The following is a 23795-nucleotide window of genomic DNA, read 5'->3' as shown; positions in this document are numbered from 1 at the left end:
AACAAGTGACGGCGATTTAAACCATTTAAAGGGGGCAATCTCTGTTATCTTTTTCAAGTTTTGCTTATATCACTATTTTTAGGGAAATTACTTATGGTCTTTGAAGCAAAAATACGTAACAAATCTGGTACCACCTGAAACAGCAAGAATTACATTGCAAAAATGATTTGTAAGTAAACAAAAAACAAGAGTTCTTCTTCAGGAAAGTGCGCTTGATTGGTTCCCGAATGATTGTGGGAAAAAGTTGCATAGCAACCAACAGGAAAGCACTCGATTGAATACTCCCCGACCAGCCTGGCTCTGTTCAACCGGTGAGGGAGTGCTTTTGATAGGCCGACAACGGGGGGTACAAGTCTTACCAAAAAAAGCGGTAATTGCTACATCATTCCCAGGGACTGCTATTTTATCACACTGCTCTATACATGGAAACGAGCATAGTGCAAACCGTGGTCTTCCGTTTAGTTGGTATCGCTCACTCGCCTTCTTACGTGGCGCATTTTTTTCTCTAGTATTAATGTAGTCATTAAAGTCTGACCAAACTGCAAAAAAATTGAAACGATGAAATAATGACCAATTAAAAAGTTGCACACAAACCTGATTTTTTGGTTACAGGAAAAAGAGCTTAAAATTAGATTGAAAACAATGATCTCTTACTGCAATATGAAAATCGCAAGTAATCCTGGCTATTTATTGAGGTCTGAGGTCTTCCCAGATATAGTCGTTTATAGAAGTGTACTCAGAGCCCTTATTTATTGAAAACCTCTTTTGCAAACCTAAATCAAATCAAAATTGTGCAACGAAAACTTTAAAGTATTTTCAGTCATCCCCTGTGAGTTATTATCCGAAAGTTGATCTTTATCGCCCCACAAACGTGTGTACGCACATAGTGTACTGTCGCCCACGACTTTAGGTTTAGTCTCGGGTGTCGCCAAAAATTACGGTACTCAGAACTGACTTCAGTTGTTCATATGCCTGTCATGTGTGTGAGCTCGACCATCACAGACATATCTGCGCCCTCTTTCGACAGCATTTGGCGTTAAAATCAGGGCAAGATCTTTTACCTTTAAATTTCAACGTCTTTTCTCAAAACTATATGAATTAAATTTTCACTAACGAGTGGCGTTACAAGAATATGGATAAAGTTGCATTGTCAGCTATTTGCTTAAACCAGCTCGAACCCGACGGGTGAAATTCAAAAAGGGCATAAATAATCATTATTTTAGTTTCCAGTCCTGCATGATAATGTGTTCACTGTGAGTTTTCTTTACAGTAAATGGTATTATCTGAAATGCACTTGGCATAGATACACTATTTCCCGATTGGCCTTCATGCAAAAAAAGCCGTAGACAGTTACCTTGGACCCGCTGGGCCGGAATGGTTCAAAGGTCACGAAGTTTCTATGGCGGAATTCTGGGTATTTTTTGCCGTAGTCGCTCGTATCTAGATCCTTTCCACAAACGTCAGGTATGTGTTTCAGCCTAGGCAAGGAGTTACAGCAATAGAGATGCTTTATTTGTGAGTTCCGCTATTTATGAAGATGATCATTTAATAATTAACTTGTCAGTTTCTTGGACCACGTCTAGGCACAGGTTGACATGGACTGATTGAACGCCGTCGTCGATCACACCATCACACTATGCATGCACACATCATGCCTGTTCTAGACCAAGTCCAGAATACACTTACTACTTTCGTCATTTAGGGCCTACATGAACATGACGTAGGCCTGCATGTGGTGTGTAATGTGATAGATGCAGTCTGCAAGAAAGAGCACTGCAGATTTTCCATCATGTCCATTCGTTTTACAGTCAGCATTATTGGAAGTGCATATTTAGGCCTATATCCTATAGTATGCCCTAGGCATGCTCTGCCTTGCTGGGCAGTGAGTGTGAGATATCATGCTGGGATGATGTCCACATTTTTGCTTTTGGTTGTGGGCGTGAAAAGTGAAATAACATCTCCTGGTATTTAATTACATGTATTTGTACTACAGAAAAAGGTAAGCACATCCATGCCGCCTACATGTATATGAGCTTGATCAGCTACCCTTGTACCAGTTGGAGGCTGGAAGGGAATTCATGGAGTGATGATGGAAACACTAGCTGCAAACAAAATTTCACAGTGGATTGATATATCAGATAGAATAAAGCCATGTAAAATCTAATCAATATGAAAAGAGCAAGAAAGTGATTTCTGTCTACATCAGAGAATAACATGTGTAAATAAACGGTATGTGATTTTCATATTTTGGCACCGAACTTTACAGAGTACAGTCTGGAATGGAGGGTATCATCTTATTAATTTTTTTTCCAAAAAGGTTGTATGCACAGGAACTTGGTCATGTGAACTCCAGAAGCCTCTGTCTTTTGTCTTGTCCTTTGATTTTCTGCTTGTTGAAGTGAACTCAAGTCTGAGCATTTATAAGCATTAAATTTGGTTCTATGCTTCGCTCAACATTCCGTTGAACTTCACCTCTTCTTGTTGTATGAGGTATTTGATAAATCCAATTCAGTGGCTAACTTTTAAGATTCAGTGCAAAATGCAGATATGCATGTATATATTGCAGCTCTACCCAAAAAGGTAGAAAAGTAGGTGAAATAGCAAGGCTGATTTTGAATTTGATGCAATACACTCCGTTAACTCCATATACATGTACAGTAGGAATGAGATAATAAGATGAAAGAAAGGGGAGTGTAATTTACGGAATGATTGTGAGATTGTTAAAATATTTTTTGAAGTTGGTCTTATTTTTGCTTGTTTGTTAATGTTATTTAGATTCAAACCTTTTGCCTGACGGTGTGGAAATGGAAAATCAGAAACTGAAATAAATTAGTAGCTAGCGTGCATCTCATAAAGGAGCATGGCATGCAGAAAATGTTTCGGTTGTTCAACTGTTATGAATGAATTTACTTTTTGTGTTCCGCTTTTAAGTCAGAAGTGAACTGTGAAAGCAGGCTGATACTTGTTCCCTGTTATCCTTGGTTGTGGAACTGCATTGGATGTTTTATTTGTCTGTAGTGTACTTCCAGGGGACCAATGCATTAGATAAACCCTCATAAATTACATGTATTTTATTAGTAGAATCCTCAAAATGAAGGATATTTGTCTACTTGAAAAGCAGACCTAGTTACTATGTTTCCAGCATTGTGGAGATGGGACTTAGCAAATACTTTGTTATCTGTGAAATATGGCAAAATCTAGTTATCAGTGACAGTTACATCACCGTGCAAAAATATGAAAATGAGTTTTTTTCTCATGACTAATAAATTAAAACTACCAATGCTTGATAATTTGTAAATTAGTCAAAAGAGACAGTGTAGATGACTATTTTCAGTTATTTAACTAGTTATGATTATGTTTCAGATTTTTCCATTCAAACTTTTGCATAGTTCAAACAAGAAGACTACTATTTCTTGTTTGTTTCCTCAGGGTTTTGTTATCAGGCTGTCCACTTCTCTCCTTACCAAGTCTGTCTACCTCACCAGCACCAGTACCAGGCCCCCAATCTCCCCCATCGTCACCTCACAGTCCAACTCACCATCAATCACCTCTCAGGCACATCATCGATGCCTCATGGACAATCTTCCCCAGGAAATGGGTATTGTTTAAACAGTGTTTCTGGTAATCCCTTTCCATTGATTAGTTTGGTAATTGTAAATAGGAGCAATTCACAATACAGCGCACCACTAAGAGTTTGGCACAGACAAGCCACTTTTCAAGTCTACGGTCGACACCTTGCTGTGATTTAGCGTACTTCATACGTAATTTGGGGATATTTGATTGATTCAGGCGTTCCCTGCTCCATGCACACAAAAAACATCATTTTGGCTTCCTAATACCTGTTTGCAATAAGCACATTTGAATTTTCAACCAAGATAAATAAACATTTGAAAAAAAATTAAAGTTTTCCTTGCACAGGACAGTTAGTAAACAAGATTTTGTCAACTCTTTACCTCATAATGCACTGTGAAAGGCCTCTCTATGACAAACTCTTGGTGGCGCACTATGTGAATTGCCTGTATTCAGTGATTCAGACATACCTACCCGATATGCTTTAGCTCTTTTTGTTTGTTCCCTACACGGGATTGCTGGCCACCTCTCCAATTATCCCTGCAGACCTATTTGCACCTGTGGAGCTGTCTGTTAAAAGGTGTTCTATTAATTAGCTCCACCTCATCAGCCCCCCCTTCCAGTCCATCAGACATCTCTGCAACCATATCCCCTCACTATTCCAGTGGCCATCTCAGTTCAATGGACCCACTTAAAGAAATTGGTACGCTCAAACATTCCCGTCAGTTCTCCTGCTGAAAATTAAGTACTTGAATAAGAGTTCATTTCTTCTAAAACTTTTTCAACTACACAGTGCTACATATTGCATGTAGTATATGATGATGTCAGTGATGTCTAGGCCTATAGCTTCCATTCAATATACGTTTGTGCGCTGATGTTGGCTTGATCAAAGAATCAGAAGTTTATCATGTTAGTACATGTAACTTGTGGAGTACTAGTGCTATATCCTTGTTTGTTCCCATAGGGGGAAAGATCAAGTCCACCCCTCTATCATCACCAGCAAGATGGTTGGGGACATCCCCCAGGAATCTGCCTGTCATTGCTGGCCAACAGAATCAACCGTCAGAAAGAAACCAGCAGCAATGCCCTGCATCATCATCACATCAGACACCGTCAACGCCGCCTCAACAAACAACCCTCAATACAGTGTCCAGCGCTGCTGCGGATAGTTCAAGCAGGACTCCAGCCTCCCTAATGTCCCCACATCTCAGCATTGCAGACTGGAGGTGTTCTCCTGCTTTATAAAGGCAGGGGTTCAAAGAATAGATCCCTGTGCAATACAACTGCCTACCAGTGGCAAGGTCATCCTAGGAAGTGGTGCCTTTGGAACTGTATAGCAAGAAACCGTCCATGGAACAAGAGTGGCCATCCAATTCATCAGGTCAAAGACAGACTTCCAGTCCTGAGGGAGGCGAGAGCAATGGGCCTTTTTTCAGGGCATCTGTCTTTTCCATGTTTCTTTGGCCTGGTAGTGGCTGGCCACCACCAAGGATCGACTTGTAATGGATCACCAGAAACTCCATTCCGGGCCAGTTGCTGACCTTGACGGATGTCCTGGAAGGGTCCGGCTGACTACATCTTGCCCAGTCGTCTGGGCACCGCATCGTGCTGGATGTGTTGGACGGTTTGCGATTCATGCACAACAGGGGTCTCCTTCATAACGACCTCAAAACTGATAACATTTTGGTCCGTGATGTTGGGGACTCCTGGCGTGCGTGTATTATTGACGTGGGGTTGTGTACCCTGGCGAGCCATCCTCGGGTACACTACCTCACTCCAGCACAGAAGGAACGATGGCAGCGCTATCACGTGCACATCGCCCCAGAGCTGGTGGAGGATGCAGCACCACAGACCAAGTTGAGTGATGTTTTCCAGATGGGTCTGGTGCTGTATTTCATCGGTCTCTGGGGTGGTGTGCCAGGCATGATACCGCTCGCCTATTAGTGTCTGAGGCGAGACCACCTGATGCGGTCATCAACGGCCATACTCGGGCTCATGTTGGCTGGGGTTGCATAGGTCAATTAACTTGCTATTTTAGTTGAACCTTTTGTGGCTGCTAATTCTTAAATGTGAGAAATGTACAAATTATGAGGCATCACAGAGGAAGAGCTTAAAATCTACTCTAACAAGAACTTGGAAATGCCTTGGAGTTGGTTAAGAAACAACGTCAGTAGGACTATGACTGATTCTTTTTGGGGGCTTGCGTTAAAAAAAATGATGTTGTCATCTTGTAAGTATTTCTTTTTCCTATTATTTTGCTTATAATATTGGAGATAGCATTTGACTTGTATCATTTTCGATAGATATTCATGTCAAGCTAGAAATTCCATGCCAGAAAAACAAAACAAAAAACGGGCATTATAATTTTAGTTGTGGTGAGCTTAAATGTTACTTTCTCCGATAATTTTTAAATTTGTAAGTGCTACAACAACCTCATCTAAATGTTCTACTCTTTCTTTGAAACGAAACGAAAAATTGCTTGATTTCTGGTATGCAGTACTCTTGAGGATTGGAAGGGTGGGGAAATTTTCCATTCATTTCGGCGCGTGTGGTTCGGAGATGAGGCTACGTTGTTTGGAAAGGAAAACAAAGATTTGAAAATGCCTCTAGGGAGGGGAATGGGTTGACTGCTGCCTCGGCCCCAATCCTCCACTGCATTGAATTTATTACCGCTACTGAATTAGCGCATTGATTTTCCAAGTGCAAATATTTATGTGAACAGATGATCGCCAAGACTGAGATTGGCAGTTCTTACTGTTGGTGCTAGGTGTTTTAAAAGAAAAAAATGACATTTTCATTCAACAAACAGATGATTTTTAAAAAGGTGTAGGCCTAGGACCTCGGGCTTTTGTGGTTGGTTGACAGTAATTAATTATTCAGTATTAAAAAAATTAATTATTGAATCGGTTGGGTAATGTAGTGAAATGGACATCTAAAGCAGGTATAATCGCGAGACGGTTTTGCCGGCAGATTAAAAGTAAAGCAATGGAAGTGTATGGCATGAACAACACAACCTTTTGGAGATGTCTTAATAACTGAAAAATAAACTGATTTCTCTGTAAACGTTGCCCACTGAAGACATTTATCTAACCAGACGATGTGGATCTTAATAATTTAACCGTCTACAGAAGATAGGTCAACCAGAGAAAAACAAATTATATTTTCGGGGCAATATGTCTTTTCAAACATGAAATGGCAAATATGCATGTGTCATATTCGTTAAAATAATTTTAAAATTGTACAGTTGTACATAGTAATATGTAGGATTAAAAATGTAGCAATTGATTACTTCAGTAAAAAACTGAAATATGAAAAAGATTTTTGGAGATGTTCCACTAAGTTGAAATTAAGTGTGATTTAAATAAAATCATTTTCCAGTTAATTTTTAGGGTGGAACCAGCAAAAGCCACCGAATAAAAATTAGTGATTCAAAATATGATAGGATCAGAGGCAATTCTTTGAAACCACCTGCCCCCGCCCTTCCCAACGTTCTTCTCCCAAGGGTTTTTGCGGAGAACTTATAATCGGTATGGGGTGAAGAATACCTTAAATGTACAAATGTATGTGACCAGTGGAAACAAATTTGGGGCGAGTTTTCAGTAGAGGGCGCTAGTAATCAATAATGACAAAGTCAAGCGTTCTTTAGAGGGCGCTATACTAGTAATTTCAATCTACACAAAACTGCAGAGGGCGCCATTTCATTTATGGAGAGTTTTTCAAAGTATGGCTTCTTGCCAACTTTGACTTTTAGCTTGGTCGGGCTAGTAAACGTGATAAAAAGCGTCCAACTTCAAAGATTACAGTTTTTTGGTCGGATAGCCGTTATTTTTAAAAGAGATCTGAAGCTGACCAAACGTCGCAAACCTTTGTTTTCTGACTTTCGGCTATTCTTCGAAATGTACTAACATAATTATTTTCACTAAAATAAAATTTGGGTAGAGGGCGCTATTATTCAAGGCCATCGCGAAAGATCGATTATGAGTCAATAGAGGGCGCCATTGCTTTTCTCAAAAGAGGGCGCTATTTACTGATCTTATATTATATGTCGATAGAGGGCGCTGTTATTTGTTTCAATAGAGGGCGTTATATATTTGGCAAGGATGCACGCGTGGCGCGGTTGATAAGTATGCATTGTTGAACGTGAGCTGATAATTTTCAGTTTTCCAGTAAATGAAAAGAGTATTTAAGTCGGCTGTCAGCTGTTACGATAAAAAAGCACGGTGTCCACAAATATATTGTACGACACCGTGTTTAAGAAGCTTCTTTTCTGTGGTATTGTTAATGTTACTAGGCCTAGTTGTTACTGGTTGCTTGTGTCTGAAAACTAGGCCTAACGCTACATAGTACATGTATTTACGCGATTTATGTGCAACCATTCGTAGTAACGTATGAAGCCAAACCACAGTGGTTGTGTTTGTATTGCACATGTCCAATGTGTACTAGACTCATGTTGCAACTGTTCATAGGTATATCAACAGTAAAAACACAGCCAACTTGTGTGAATTGTAGTAGGCAAGCGGTTAGCATAATGGTTTTTGATGCATGGGGTGTGGGTTCGAATCTTGGGTTGAAATTGTGGACGGACTAGGCAGGTTTTCTTTTCGGAAAATAAAGCCCGAATGTTATACGAGCCTAATTTCACATGTGAGGTTTTTATGGTTGGTTGAGCATCGGAGATGTCATGCATTGTTCATGGTTGTGAATCGTGGTTTGGCTTCATACGTATTGTTGCATATATTGCTCATATTTACTGTCCTGAGGGCGGTAAGTCCGTTACGATTTTACTTGTATGCGTGGCTCGAAATTAGAATGTACACATGGTACAGGTGTGGCTCTGTAACAAATTTGTGTGTAAGTCCATAGACCTTACCCCCCGAGCCGTGGGGTCCAGCGTCCGCTTCTCTCGTGGGAGATAAGCGGACGTCGGACCCCACCTGGGGGACATAGACCTAGCTATAGAGCTGATACAGCATGAGCAATTTTGCGCAATGGTAAAAAGCATCATGGGAAAGAAAAGGACCAAACATTACCCCCTTTTCCTTCCTAGATACCTACTGTTGTACCTTTCTACCATTGTGCAAAATCACTCATGCCGTATCAGCAATAAGGCTTATGAACTGGAAGTGCCCAAGTTACTGGTAGGGTCATTCCATGTCAACTCACCCAGAGGTTCCATGGTAACTGACTCAGATTTGACTCAATTTTCCTTTTTTTTTAAAGAGTGCAGCTATTTGGTATGACCACGTGCAAAATTGTTGGCTTCAACTCCAAAGGGTTCCTGAGATAAACCTCCCCCAAATTGGAGCCATGCTCACTATCTTACTCTAGCAAATCACAAAAATTAATTTGCAAGGAATTTCGGAGGCCAGTATCTCAAAACGAATAAGAATTACAGGCTGCGTGTTGGTACCTACATGTATAGGGTGATTTGAACCAAGGCATTTGGACTCTGCCATCAAAAGTAATCTCTTGAATAGTCTGAGTTGGACTCTACAAACCGCTTTTTTTAATATTTGGACATAGTGGGGTGATAGTAGGGTCCAAGTACCTCCCATGGGCTTACCATCCCATTCATTCCTTTCACTCAAAATAATTCGTACCCCGTATCAAATACCTGTGAATTCATCTGCAAAATGGTCCTTCAAAGACTGTCTAATGCGCCTGGCTTAGGATCAAGTGAAAAATTCCAGTAATGATGATAAGGAATGATAAATGATGAAATGAATTAATGTGAAGGAAAACCTATTGAAGGTACTTGGACCCTACTACATGTGTATTAAAAAATTGTAGATTTGAAGAGTTACTCAGACCATCTCTTGCATACTTTCAGAGTTATTGCCCCCTGAATTTTGAAATTATTTATCGGTGAGAATAAAAAAATTCAATTTTTGAGAATACCCTGTGAGGCGAAGATTTTGTTTAGGAATTTACGATACTCTATCCTGGTTATTTGGTCAAAGGTCTGTCTGCCTAAGGAAAATAGCCACACATGAGTTTAATGTTGGAATTATAAGCCTTTGCAAAGAGTCCGAGTTGAAGAAAGTCCACATTTGCCCCAACTTTTGGCTGGCAAGCTCACCATGTGGGCAATTACCCATGGACACAAAGTGTTTGCCACATAAATGTTCATATTTTGCCTTTATAATCATTTTGAAGTTGGTTTTCAACCCCCAGGCCTGTGTAATGACTTTGTCAAATGTACTGTAGTCATTCTTTGCTGGTACGGCCAACTCACACTGTACATGTTTCCTTGTTCATGTTCATGTACTATACACAATGTCCATATCTCATACATACCGTACTGTGCCGAGTTAAATACTTGACCCTTAGTAAAGGGGTGAACAGATTTTTTTTACAGCAATTCCAAAGGGAAGTCCAGTCGTTAGCACGGCCTATACATGTACATGTACATACATGTACTGTGCAAATGTGCATACATGTATCCTATTACATGTATGCCGAGTCACATGTACACCTAGGAAAAGAGATTGCATTTTTGGTATGTACAGAAATGCAAAATGTAAGTTCATATCACATCTTTTCTTAATTCCCCAGTGGGACAACATAAGCTGCCAGAACTCAAAAAGTGTGTACAGCACATCGTACATTTTAGATTAGATTCCTACAAGCCCCATTTCTCTAGTAATGGCTTCACTCAACCAAGCTATTTTATAATTAAGGATTTCAAATGTACATGTGAAGATGATAATCATATGATTTTAAGTGTTGTAATATGATTAAGGTCAAGCTTTTGTTTGTAAAGCACATTGAGGAATCTTTAATTCATAATGCACTATATAAATGCAGTTTTATTATTATTATTAGTGTGAAATGTTCCCTTCCCCAGAGCATGATTATCTTAAACAGTGTTGAAAGTAGCGAACCACAATACATGTAACTTGTTGGGATTGAGTCTGAAATCATTGCTTCACAAGCAACAAATGATGCGCAACTCGAGACAAGCACTTTGGAGTTTTAATTTTAGTTCATTCACTGATACACATGGCTTCATCATGTGTGCCTTGTTTAAAGACACAAAGCTACTTGTAAAACACTCCTTGGAATCTTGGCATTTATCACCGTTTGAGACTAACAAGAATGTGACTGTATTTGCCTATTGAGATTGAATCTGTGTAGCAAATGAATTGCAGTGCCTATTGAGATTGAATCTGTGTAGCAAATGAATTGCAGTGACTGTTGAGATTGAATCTGTGTAGCAAATGAATGGCAGTGACTATTGAGATTGAATCTGTGTAGCAAATGAATTGCAGTGACTGTTGAGATTGAATCTGTGTAGCAAATGAATTGCAGTGCCTATTGAGATTGAATCTGTGTAGCAAATGAATGGCAGTGACTGTTGAGATTGAATCTGTGTAGCAAATGAATTACAGTGCCCATTGAGATTGAATCTGTGTAGCAAATGAATTACAGTGCCCATTGAGATTGAATCTGTGTAGCAAATGAATTGCGGTGACTGTTGAGAGAATAAAATGAAGAACAAAATTCTAAAAACAAGAACAGCAGAGGAGTTGCAGTTTAGGTGAATAAATAAACTTTAGATGATAAAGCCAAATTGAAAAATACAGGGCTCGCAGCAACCTTTTTTTCTGCAAAACTGCAACTTTTTTTCTACTTTGAACATTGAGACAGGGGGGGTAGCCTGGTAGAATGGCTATCGTCTGGCATTAGCCTTGAATAATTGACATACACGTACGTAATTACCAGACTTACTGATTAGGGGCGAAATGTGTTTTGAGGCCTTAAACCCTAACCCCATCACGTGAAAAAGTCTGATTCAATCTGATGCATTTGGCAGTCAGCAGTAGCTGAACAAACTGGCCATGTTGAGACCATGGGATCTAGTCCCACTGAACAGTGCCAATTTTGGGTCTTGTAGTGACTGGCAACCACAGAGTCCCAGGCTTTTGGCCTTGGGGAGAGTTGACCTGTGGGATCTTATTACACAGGGCAGGCAAGCCACTTTGACAAATGATGCAAAGTAATGTGTCCGCAGGTTTTCTGGCCAAAGTAGGCTGGAGAGGTCGGGTTAAAAAACTCAGATATGTGACTACTGTTCAAGTGCTTTATTGTTTTCTTTGGCTGATCTTTTACAGGAGACTTGGAACAGGTGCCTGCCATCAGTGAGCCAACTCAATAAGGTTATTCCATGTCAGATGACAACACCGTTGACCTTGGGTCTTCAGATTTTGATAGAAAATACTGTGCTTGAAGACATCAATAAATAATGTACATGCCAACACAAACCTGACAGTCATCTTGCCAACCAATCAGCCCACCAACCAGCCAGTCATCTTGTCTACCAATCAACCTACCAACCAGCCATGTTATCTCATGGACCAATCAGCCTACCAACCAGCCAGTCATCTTGTCAGCCAATCAGCCTACCAACCAGCCAGTCATCTTTCAAGCTAGTCATGCTTGATAACCAGCAAGTAGAAAGGCATCAGTTATCTGTACCAATCATGCAGTGGATTAGAACAGGTAGGCTTCATACCAAAGCTCATCAAAGGCTTTTGATGTGTACCTTTGGATGGATTTTCCCCTTTTATATTTATCAAATATGCCTTGTCATTTCCACACAGTCACTGTCATCTTTTAATGCAAATCATGTTGAGGTGAGGTCTTATGAAGCCTCAGATACAACCTGCAAGTACTCCTCACAAATGCAGATAAAACATTCTTTCTAACCCCACCATGCCTTTCTTGATTTCTGAACGAATAGTTCTCCACTGTACATGGAAATGTAAATAGATCATCAAAGAAATTAAAAAACCTCACAATATTATTCATACATATAGCTGAGCCAGTGGATTGTCAGTAGGTACGAGTTTTTGAGGTTTCCTTGAAAGTAAAATGTTTCCACTTTGGTTCCACTTTGTGCATCGCTTTTGCTTAAATTCCTTGACGATTTCCTTTTAGGTAAATCCCCCACAAAATGACATGTTTTGTGGTACCTTTGACCCTTGTCATCCTGACCTCTCCAAGAAAACACCTTGAAGACAAATACAACCAGCCATTTCCTGCAAGGTGAGTTCCACATAGTTTTATTACAAGGTAGTATTCTTTTTATACCGACTCTAACTTCTATCATACATGTATGTGAAATTTTTTTCGATTAAAATGTGGGGCTTCAGGACTTAAATCACTCCTTTGAAAGATGAAATACATATAACAAAGCTTGGTCCAAGTTATCCAGTCTCTTGTGTCTAGTTTCAGTTGTTAAAATTAGTCCAAGTTACTTTGTGTCATTAAAGACCCTGAATGACCTCTTGGCAAATTGTTCATACCAAAAGTCCCATGACTGAGGCTCCTATATCCAGTGTCACATGCTTATAGTGTTGTATACATACGTAGACCTACGGTAAGACAAAGTCTTGGAGTTAACCTTGGACCAGTATGTGTAGATTTTCTGGGACGTAATAAAGAAGTCATTCAGACAGGAGGTTGTTGCTCAAACATTGGTCAGTGGATACTTTCTGATTTACTGGTTTGAATTAAAGCAATGTTTTCAAATTACAGCTTCATTATGCTCATCAAAATACTGGTGTCTTTTGGAAAACTTGAAACAAATTAATCCCACAATGAGTGATTTGTGAATGTGATGGTATTAAAAATGAACCGATAATAGCTAGTCTGTTTCTTTTTTATTGTAACTTGTGTTATTGTGTTTGAAAACTTGGCACAGACTTTCAAAGTGAAATAGATATACTTAGAGTTTTGTTTTAGATTTGTTTGCAGAGATGCATTTCTCACTTGTAACTTTATTTTCTCCTGGCCATCATTGCAGGTAAACAGCTTGATAAACAGCAACATCCTTCATTACCATGACAACAGCTCTGCCTCAAGAGAGTTCAAGTCCAGCCGACCGTTTTCATCAGAAATGTAAAAAAAGATTCATTTGTACATTTGCAGATTTTAAGGTGTCAAAATATCATTGTTTATCATTGACCTTTCCTTAAATTAAGGAGATATATTTTGAAAAATCTTTAGGTTATTTTTTTTCATTCAAAAACATGTGTATGGTTACATGTTTGACCAGTATCAAAAAGCAAAAACAGGAAGATTTTTGAAAGTTTGTTCTGAAAGAGAACATTTCAGATTTAAGTGATTTTGAAAGGTCATTATGGTGTTAACTTGGATATTTTTGTAGCCTTCGTGAGCTTTCCAAGTTTTTTACTCCAAGCGTTAGAACAGGAAAGTTGCCCATCTTGAGATGATGACAGAGAAAAAAATAACAGCAAGGTATATATGCACTCTTCCAACATTTTGGATCATTTCTAAATGTCATTCTTTTGTCTAATGAGTATCCAAATTTCCACCAGAGCAGTTGTTTTTTTGTGAAATGCTGAATACAAAATCAAGTCCCATTGATAGCAAAAACAAAATAACCTCATAAGGAAAGGAGTAAGAAAACTTGGATAGGTTTTTAAGCTTTTGTTTTGCAAGCTCTGATGTGTAAATGTCTGTAATGTCTTATCTTCAAGCAAACTCAAATCGTTAATGCTGATTGGTTGATACCATTGTATGATGTCACCTTACCTTGCATTCACCTGTAACTCAGTGATGCTGGTATTTGCCCGAACACTGTTTGTCAAGTTTGCTTGAGGATAAATTTGTTTCTTCTTGATTGCTAGTGATATATGGGATATTATTGTGTTTTTCATTCTTGGAAAATCATAAAAGTATTACAGGAAAACTCAAATGAATCCAGTGCCATTGCAAAAATTATGTAGATGGTATAACTCAGAATCGTTGCATAGAAGCATACACTTTGATCAATATCAGACTGATCCTCCCCCCCAAAAAAAGTTGTACAAAGTTTATAAGTTTCAAGTTAAATGTTGACAATATTCTGAAATGGTGTACAGACCAAAATTTACAATTCTAAAACAATTTGAGGTTGCTACATGTATTCCTTGGGTTTTCCTGGTAAACATTTTTTAAACTATAATGAGATGGATCCATGTTGTGCTCAGTCAATGGTCTCTTTATCTCTTGTGTTTGGATATGGCATACATTCTTTGGTCTTTTCTTGTGTATGATACTTCATTGTGCCCCTATTCTGGGGATGTCTCCAACTTTGTTCCTTCCCAGATGTAGGGATGTCTCCAACTTTGCCCCTCCCCTGGTGTGGGGATATGTCCAACTTTGTCCTTCCCCTGGTGTGGGGATGCTTCCAATTTTGTCCCTGCCCTGGTGTGGGGATGTGTCCAACTTTGCCCCTGCCCTGGTGTGGGGATGTGTCCAACTTTGCCCCTGCCCTGGTGTGGGGATGTGTCCAACTTTGCCCCTGCCCTGGTGTGGGGATGTCTCCAACTTTGCCCCTGCTTTGGTGTGGGGATGTGTCCAACTTTGCCCCTGCCCTGGTGTGGGGATGTGTCCAACTTTGCCCCTGCCCTGGTGTGGGGATGTGTCCAACTTTGTCCCTGCCCTGGTGTGGGGATGTGCCCAACTTTGTCCCTGCCCTGGTGTGGGGATGTGCCCAACTTTGTCCCTGCCCTGGTGTGGGGATGTGCCCAACTTTGTCCCTGCCCTGGTGTGGGGATGTGTCCAACTTTGTGCCTTCCCTGGTGTTTGGTTGCTTCCAACTTTGTCCCTCCTGTGTGAGGATATGATGATTATCCATTTCTGGTGTGTACTTTTTGCTTTTTTTTGTCTTTTCTGTTTGTGGGTTTTCCAAACACATCCCCATGGATCCATCTCAAGGGATATGATCAAAGGTATGGTTCAAGATTTCAAGTGTTACGATAGTAGTATGTTTCTAAGAACATATTAAGAACATATTATGACATTTATAAGACATTTTTATAAGTTTTCCTTTTTAAAAATCTGGAATTTTGAAATATCAGAATTTATAGAACAGTGACTTTTTTGGGTACATTTTAACACAGATGCGCACTGCTTATTAATTTAGCCATTTCATTGACTCAAAGACAATGTCAAAACCATTGCATTTTAGTCTCAAACAAATCAACTTGTGTTTGCTGATTGCGCGTAAGATTCCAGCTCAAAGAGCTGTGTTCTGATCAGCTACAAATTGATGGTGCTTGATGTTTTGAACCATACCTTTGGATGTTTGTTACTGCATATTGATGAGAATCACTCCCACAAATTGAATCTGAGACACAGACCCTGAGACAAACACTTTGCGAAATTCCAAAATGAAATTTAAGTACAGCAATTCTAGTAGAATCTGAAACCTTGAAATTTAGAAATCATTGTCCACGTTTCTGCAGTTCATGCATGATTTGGTGTAGTTTTTGAAAATTTGTTCAATTTACATATATTTATTTGTTTTATTCATCAACAGTGTTTATTTACAGAAACTATGTTTCTGTATTTTTTTCAGAATGGCTCGTGTGAAGGGAGTGGTTCTCACATTATCTTACTTACCAAATATTTCCAAAATGTCTTTTTGTGTTATTTATGAAATCCCATTCTACATGCATGTACAAGCAGCAGTGTTGTGCTAAACATACGTTTGCTGGTTGGCGCCCTCTACTGTCTGGGGCGTGTGGCAGTCTGTGGCCCAGGTACTGTGGTTGATATACCTATTGTTTAGTGAAATCGACTGTATGTGTTGCTGTTGCTCTAACCCACCGGTGTCCTGCCTTACATAATTGACATGCTATTTCACCCCAAAATCTCAAACTCTCAAGAATAGGAAAGAAAGGATTCCTGTTGCTTACTTAAGTCTTTGGGGTCCCTGTATGGCTTGGTGTGACGGACTGAGGACCATTGCACTTTTTTTCACCATTTTTTCGATCATTTTGTTATCCTAAGTTGGTACCCGTCATTCTTTGTTCCTGTGTAAACAGGTTGCTTTTTTGGCAGGGTCATGATGACCAAACCTTTATCAAAGAGGACATCTGCTTCTGATCTGAGGGGGCTCTAGACCTGATGAATGATAGTGGCTTCTTCTCAGGTGTTGGTGTGAGATTTGGAGGAAAGACATTCAAATATGGCTGCTCAACTTTACCTAACTTCTACAAAATCATTTCAGTTTTGGTTTCATTTGTATTTGGAGGTAATTGTTTTCTTAAAGGTGGTATCAAAGATGACATTGGGATTGCTAACTAAAGGAGTAAAACTGAGGAGACAGTATAAAAGTTTATTGTGAGTAGGAAATGATACTGGTAGGTATGCATTAGCAACAAAGGATCATCTAACGTAGTGTTTAAAATTGTCAATTTGGTTCACCACAAGTAAATTTAAGAAAGATAAAGAAGTGCCTCGTTATTTCCATGTCAAACTGGACAAGAAAAACATGATTTTTAAAAAAGCAATTTTGATAGGACAGTTTATAAAATGAAGGTTTAGTTCTATTTATGGAAACCTCAAAACCTTTTAAAAATAATTAGAGTTCTGTTTCAGGATTCAAATAGTAATAAAATCCTTTAGGGAGTTAAACTTCATAGTTAATGATAAGGACTACAAGGTGAGGTGGTTTTCTATTACTGTTTAATTTTCCTGAGGATAGTCAAATGATAGGATTGATGATTTGTTTATGTCTACTGGAGTACTCAGCATTACTAACAACGACAACACCTGTCCCTCAGCAAATACAAGATAAAAATAACATGCGCATGAAACATCAAAGATAGGAAACCAGATAAGTTAATGTTGTCAGGAAAAATGTAGAGCTTAAATTTACAATAAACTTTCATCAGTGTTTGTAGGTAATTGATAGGGGAATCCTCAAAATGTAAAGATTCTAAAAAGTTACAATCAAAGTAGAATAAATGATGAACCTTTAGTCAAGTAGATTTAACCTTAAACAATGTTGTGAAAGCGTTTAACGATAAAATGTAGATAATCTTTATAGAAGGGAATCTTTATATTTAATATCAACATTAACAATCATATCTGTTAGAGGAAGTTAGATACATGTATGTGACCATTAACATTGGAGATGTTTGGACATAGTCATAGTCATTTGGGCAGATTTCCAGGAATGCCACTCTCTTGTTGTTAAGTGTTATTACACAAGTTTAAGTTAAAGAAAATGTGTTTCTTTTTTCTAGTATTAAGGAGGTCAGAGGCAAAGTGCAACTTATTGTTGAGTTTGCAGTATCAGATACATGTTTAGCTGTCAAACAATGTAAGCAGAATATTAACAGGTGTTACTAACGCTTCAGGTTTAGTCTAAAGCACATTGGATTGAATTCATTAGATTTTGTACATCAGGGTGTTTAAAGTGATTGTAATCTTAGTTTAAGGAAGATTATGAAAAGTTAACAATTTAGTTAGTTCAGTGAAACGTGTCTGTTTATCCCGAGGATCAATATTTTGCTCTGTGGCTCTGAATTTATAATTTGATGATAGGAATATAAAATGATAGGAATAAATGTAGAATATTTTTCATAGGAGTAGACCATTAACAAACCCAATGTCATCTACAGTATCTCCTAAGAGGCTTTGCCAGACTTCCGGTAAGGAAGGAAAACTGAACCACACAGCTTTTTTCTGCTTATCACGCACAATTATTTGTCAGTCACACTGTCTAAAAATGGAATGTTGTGGGGTTTATTTTTCAAAACAACAAAAATTGCAGACAAATTTGGGAAATGTTACTCAGTGAAATTCTAATAGATTGTGTGGTTCTTCTATCACAAGTCAAAACAAAATTATTTACCAGAACTGCACTTAAGTACATTTGATTCAGTTGAACAACTTCTTGAGAGAGTGGGGTTTTTCAGGATAATTTTTCTCCAAAATGTAGTCAAATTGTAAAGTAGCCAGCCATGTTAGAATGTGTTTTTCTGATTCGCATGTCATCATCTGGGCTGAGGTGGTTGTCATTTTGGTGGTCCAGGACTCCACTGGAGATGAAGTAGAAAAGTCCAATTCAAAACAGCTTTCTCATGTTTTTTTTCCCAAAAAATTCACTTCCAAAATACATTCATAAATTTTGCAGCCTGGTTACCCGAACAGGGGATGACGTCCGTGAAACACCCCATACAGACTCAGCAAAGATTAGGTTGGCAACAGTGAATCCTTTCTGACCTTTGTTTTTGGCCATTGTTTGCTGGTTTAATGAAGTGAAATGCATTTCAATTATGTAGTGCAGGATACCAGTGGTGCAGAGTGCCAGTGACCTATCAGTGGATTTCCCCGAACAGTAGGCATATCAACCATGGTACCTGGGCCACAGACAGTCACACGCCCCAGACAGTAGAGGGCGCCAACCAGCAAATGTATATTTAGCACAACACTGCTGCTTTTTTTTTTTTTTTTAATAAAGAAAAACATGAAAAGGGGTCCCCTGGAATAAATTCACACAGAAAATTTGAAAAAGGTGTCCTTTGTCTTTATTTCTCACAAATAAAAAATCCCCCTCCATGCAAGGAGGGAAGGGCGTCTACAAAATAGTCAACCAAGGATAATTCTTTAGAGGATGGACCCAGAAACTCGCGCATGGTCTTGGAAGGGCAACTGCAAAAGTTTCTAGTGTCAAAGTTCAAATCCAGAAACCTTTGTAGTTCCCCTACTATGCACGTATTTCTGGCTCCTCCCCTAAAGTGGCTACATTGCATCATGAATATGCATATCTATGGCCACACCTTTGTAATTTGTATATAACCTCTATACATGGAGATCATATACAAATTACCTAAGGTTAGGCCATAGGATGCGTATCCAAATTCACTGTAGCCATGTAAGGTATCATTGCCTACCTTAATCAGTGACCTTTGAACCAAAATGGGGACTGGTTTAGGTTTATCACCGAGATGTATGCCTGAACCTGGGATGGTGTCAGTTTTTGTTCTAGCTCACGCGCCCGAATGGATTTGATACTAATTTTCAATTTAATTTTTTGCAGGAATAACGGAGCCAGTCGCTGCACAATAACATAGACGCAAGCTTCATTGGTCAAAGGTCACTTGATAAGGTAAGAAGCAATACCTTACATTTTGTAACCTGTTACCGTCGACAAGTCCGAATAATTAAATCATCCCTGTATTCATCTTTGAAATTACTTGTTAACTGTTCAATTGTCGAAAAGACAACTTAATGTCAATATGCATTTTGGAATGGTACTATGCAAGCGCATTTGATAAAATAGTGAAGTATTTGAAAGACTTCCGATTTGAATTTGCATTAAGAGCTTGGCAGCAGTTATTTTGATTTTAATATACTTTGGATCCTTTTTCTGGGCATGTTCATCAATAGACTCGCTATCTCAGTAACAGGTTACAAATATCCTTGGTTGACCACATAGTTGAGAAATTGCCAGTTGATGTTAAGGAAAGCTATCTGTGCTGCTATTTTTATTTTGTTTCCGAGTTTTGGGTGCATGACATGGTTTTTACTTTGGAGTCAATGTACTTTCCAAGCTGTTTTGAAAACATAAGCGAAAACAAAGCTATGAATTATGAATTTGTCAAAAGTTCACTCTCTCCAATTGCTTTTCAAATATTCTGTTGACAATTTGGGGCAATGAGATTCCAAGCACAAATATTTTTCCATGATTTTTTTTGTGGGCACCTTAGAAATTATCAAACTTTGACACGGCAAGACTGATTTATGAACGAAACATTTCTGAAAGGTTGTGGAACATCAGCTGGCAAAGTCTCATCTTGGAAGTAAATGTTCGAGTACAGATGAGGTCGAAAAATTCTCCAATTTCAGTTGAAAGTTGAAAGAATTGTGTAAGGACTTGTGCGCATAGTGTTTACATACCGAGTTAGAATTAATGATACGGAAAGTTTCTAACACAGTTTATGCCACAAGGACTGTGTATGCGCTAGCAATTGCTACGAGTTATTTATGGCTTAGAGGAAGGCATTGGAAGCTAGTAAAGGTTGTCTCAGAAATTGGAGCAAGTTTTTACCTCAGTATAAGAATCTTTAAACACACCAGGAGTGCACCAGACACTCCAAAACCAAACTTTTTTTTTCATTCTACAAAATGTTACCAGCAAGTCTTGGTATAAATCAATCTTGAAAGTTAGAGTTCATGCTGAAGTTCACTGATGAATCTTGTTGGCAATTTGATAAAGTGGAATTCACTGTAGGAGTCTGTTGTTCCGTTTGTAGGATTTTCAAGGGCAACTTTAAAAATTTTTTATAACTTTCTAGCCGAGGTGTTTTAAAGTCAATTGTTCTAGATTCATTGAAAAGTCAACTGTTGCATTGCTAGAGGAACTTTTCGAGTTGATGGGCAAAGTAAAATCTTTGCTTAAATGCACATCTGCCAAGGCGATCAAAATGGTGGAGTTCATTTGAAAATAAATTCTCTTCATATTTGAAAGTGCTTCAATTTGCTTCATTTCTCTTGTCCAGGCAGGAATTTCAGCTTGGCTGTCTGTCGTCTTCAGTGTCTCCTCATTACGAGATTGAGTTCAAGATGTCTTCAGGAACATCCTACATCAATTGGTCCGTCTTATTGAAAGCAGGAGTAGCTTGAAGATCACACAGATGTTGGAGTACGGAAAGGACCCGATGTGAAGATGGACTCTTTGCAGATGCAGGGGAAAAAGAGAAATATTTGAGCTTTAAAACTGAATTCCATGTATAAATTAAATTTATATCGTACAGTGTTCTTTGATCACTATTCACATGAGGCCGTGTTATGGATCTTGCTTTAATTTTGCTGCAATAAGTTATCAATATTTTTCAAGCTAAATTAGCTTTTAAAAGTTTCATACTTGACAAAAGTCATTGATGAGAAATCAAAGCCAAAAAGTGCACTAGTTTGATCTCAAGTGTACGTTTGTCTCCAGTTAAAAATTGGTTCACGTTGCCATTTCCGAAAATATAAAGGACAAGTTGATTCTGTAGTTTTAGTTGTCGTATTTTTATAAAAGAACGTATTTCCCACATGAACAAATATTTGACTCCACCACTGAGGAAAACTGAAAAAGTGTAAATTTCCTCTATTTTAAATCATTTGAGAGTGCCTCCATGTTTTGCCATCACATATCACTCGAATAAAGGTCAGTCAGAGCAACTGATGGAAAGACATGAATTTGGGACTAAGAAACATATTTCCCATTTTTACTTACTTAGAAAATAACCAGGAATTAAGAAAATTCTTGTGTCCCCATAGACTTTGTTCACAACCGTTGACATGGAGCAAGGGTACAACGTTTTTTCTGGGAAAAGTTTTGAGAAAGCTTAAGAGGCACTTAAAATGAACCAGCAACTAGTAATGAAAAATAAACTCAACTTGTGACCTACACAAGGCTGAAAGACTGAGGAATTTGACTTCAGTGTGGCACACCCAGTTTTTATTTTGAGGAAAGGAAATTCAAATGTTGCCCTTGAAATTTTGTTTTGAAGTCAGTACTTACAGTAGTCGGTTGTTCACATTGGACGATAATGTAGAATTTTAGAAGAAATAAAGTAACTGCATAAAGATATATTCAGATCTTGTGCATTCTGAGCGTCATAGCAAGGTTAAATGCACGTGTTATGTTGGCAACACCGGGAGACTGACGGTACGATACCGTTCGGCTGAAAACCCGCCGACGAAATGAAAGGAATATACGCAATACTAATAGATTCTAGAAAACCACGTGATTGCAAGGAGCCAATAGAAAGAGAGGAGGAAAGGTGTGCCGCGAAAGGAATAGGATGAATGAAAAGGGAACCCACGCGGTCTGTACGGGGAATTAGAGGCGAATACGAGCCGTTTTGCACGCTGCTTCCCTTTCCATACACATACACAGAATGGTACCTCGGCTGAAAAAGAGACCACTTCTTTTGTTGGATTCCTTTGTTCGGTCTCTCCTACACAATAAAATGTTTGGAGGCTTACGGAGGATTAAACGCCGCTATCTTTCGTTACGCTTGGGTGAACAACAATGGGGAGAATTGAAGCAGAAAATATCGAAAAACTCGCCTTTAAAAGCAGTTCAGACTACAAAATGACACTTTTTGCAGAGGAAATTGAATAACAAACCAAACCATAGTTTCAAAATTTCAAAATTCGCCCGGACAAAAAAGTTGGTTTTCAGGAATTGCTGGTTCCACGTAAAAACTTTCTCCTCTCCGACGTTGGTGGCGCTATAACATTGAAAGTCCACGGAGTTTGTGCCATGTGTGCACAATGCACGCGTTGGCTATTTAGCTATCAAAGTGTCCCAAGAATTATGTATATTTCACTTTCTGGCCGGAATTTCCAAGGGGAAAAATACAATAAAGATATCAGTTTGTTTTAGAAAAAAAAGATATTTTTGAAAGTTTCGATTGTTTTAATTAAAATTGTTTTCTTGCGGAGAAAGGGCGGCACAAGTCCACTCTCATCAAAGTCTGTGCGCGTGGACTTTAAATGTTATAGCGCCATCAACGGCAGGCTGGAGAAAGTTTAAGCGTGGAACCAGCCAGTCCTGAAAAGCCAACTTTTTTATCCCAGCTAATTTCGGAATTTTGAAACTATAGTTAGATTTATTATGCAATTTCCTCTGCAAAAAGTATCATTTTGTTGCCTAAAATGCTTTTGAAGGCGAGTATTTCGACATTTTCCGCTTCAATTCTCTCCATTGTTGTTCACCCAAGCGTGACGAAAGATAGCGGCGTCTAATCCTCGGTAAGTCTCCCAACATTTTATTGTTTAGGAGAGACCGAACAAAGGAATCCAACAAAAGAACTGGTCTCTTTCTCAGCCAATGTACGGTTTGTTTAACGTGCGTGCAACGGGACCCCAAAGTTTAAACGCCTTGTATTTGCCTCTAACACGGATTCGTATTCCCCGTGCAATCTATGGAAGGTTTCGTCTCCCTCTTCTAGTTCCTTTCCTATTGGCTCCCTGCCCACACGTGGTTTGCTTTTTGCCGTCGCTTATTCATTACATATACGTGTTTACGTCCTGTCATTTTGTGGCCGGGTCTTCAGCCAAGAAGCATCGAAACTCCCAGATGTAAGGACATCCGAGTCACGTGAATTCCACCTCGCTGTTGACCATAAATCCCCACTGTTAATGCGCCATTTCTTCTACGTTTGTAAACCTTATGGTTCTGTCGCCAGTTTACATCCAGCGGCCAGTCAATCTGCACAAGAAGGTAATTAAGAAACTGACTGAGGCCATTTCACTTCAGCATACGATCCTTGAAACCATCAATGTGTACGTAATGGCGCAGTTTTGCACATTTGTACAATTTCCCCCTGTATTTCTTAGTGTTAGCTTGCAGAAAGTCGAAATCCCAGTCGTTTGAAGTACTTGTTTGGCAGATCTTAAAATTTAGATCCTGACTTTTCACG

At 38.9% G+C, this 23795-nt stretch overlaps 1 protein-coding gene and 3 long non-coding RNA genes across 6 annotated transcripts in view; 2 read left to right on the top strand and 2 right to left on the bottom strand.

Annotated features, from left to right (window-relative positions):
• LOC110988735 (uncharacterized) overlaps positions 1 to 23795 on the bottom strand; it is a 46231-nt gene that overhangs the window by 12556 nt on the left and 9880 nt on the right. The gene's annotated exons all lie outside the window — the stretch shown is intronic.
• On the top strand, positions 1116 to 7006 carry LOC147799183 (uncharacterized). 3 transcript variants are annotated; one of them, XR_015425448.1, is made up of 2 exons: positions 1116 to 3621; positions 4535 to 7006. It is a non-coding gene; the product is annotated as an uncharacterized LOC147799183 (long non-coding RNA). The 3 variants fall into 3 exon arrangements; XR_015425447.1 differs by having other exon boundaries at positions 1116 to 4273; XR_015425446.1 differs by having other exon boundaries at positions 1125 to 3598.
• On the top strand, positions 7689 to 21955 carry LOC147799182 (uncharacterized). Its single transcript, XR_015425348.1, has 6 exons — positions 7689 to 7790; positions 11685 to 12072; positions 12511 to 12618; positions 13379 to 13473; positions 19415 to 19483; positions 20877 to 21955. It is a non-coding gene; the product is annotated as an uncharacterized LOC147799182 (long non-coding RNA).
• Positions 18887 to 22198, bottom strand: LOC147799181 (uncharacterized). The gene is made up of 2 exons (XR_015425349.1): positions 21887 to 22198; positions 18887 to 21050 (listed from the first exon to the last, which is right to left on the bottom strand). It is a non-coding gene; the product is annotated as an uncharacterized LOC147799181 (long non-coding RNA).

The sequence above is a fragment of the Acanthaster planci genome, linkage group LG05, assembly GCF_054643075.1.
Source record: "Acanthaster planci isolate LZ-2023a linkage group LG05, COTS_SCS, whole genome shotgun sequence".
Taxonomy (NCBI): Eukaryota; Metazoa; Echinodermata; class Asteroidea; order Valvatida; family Acanthasteridae; genus Acanthaster; species Acanthaster planci.
Note: the sequence above shows the minus strand (reverse complement) of the source record. Positions and strands in the feature narration are given on the sequence as shown.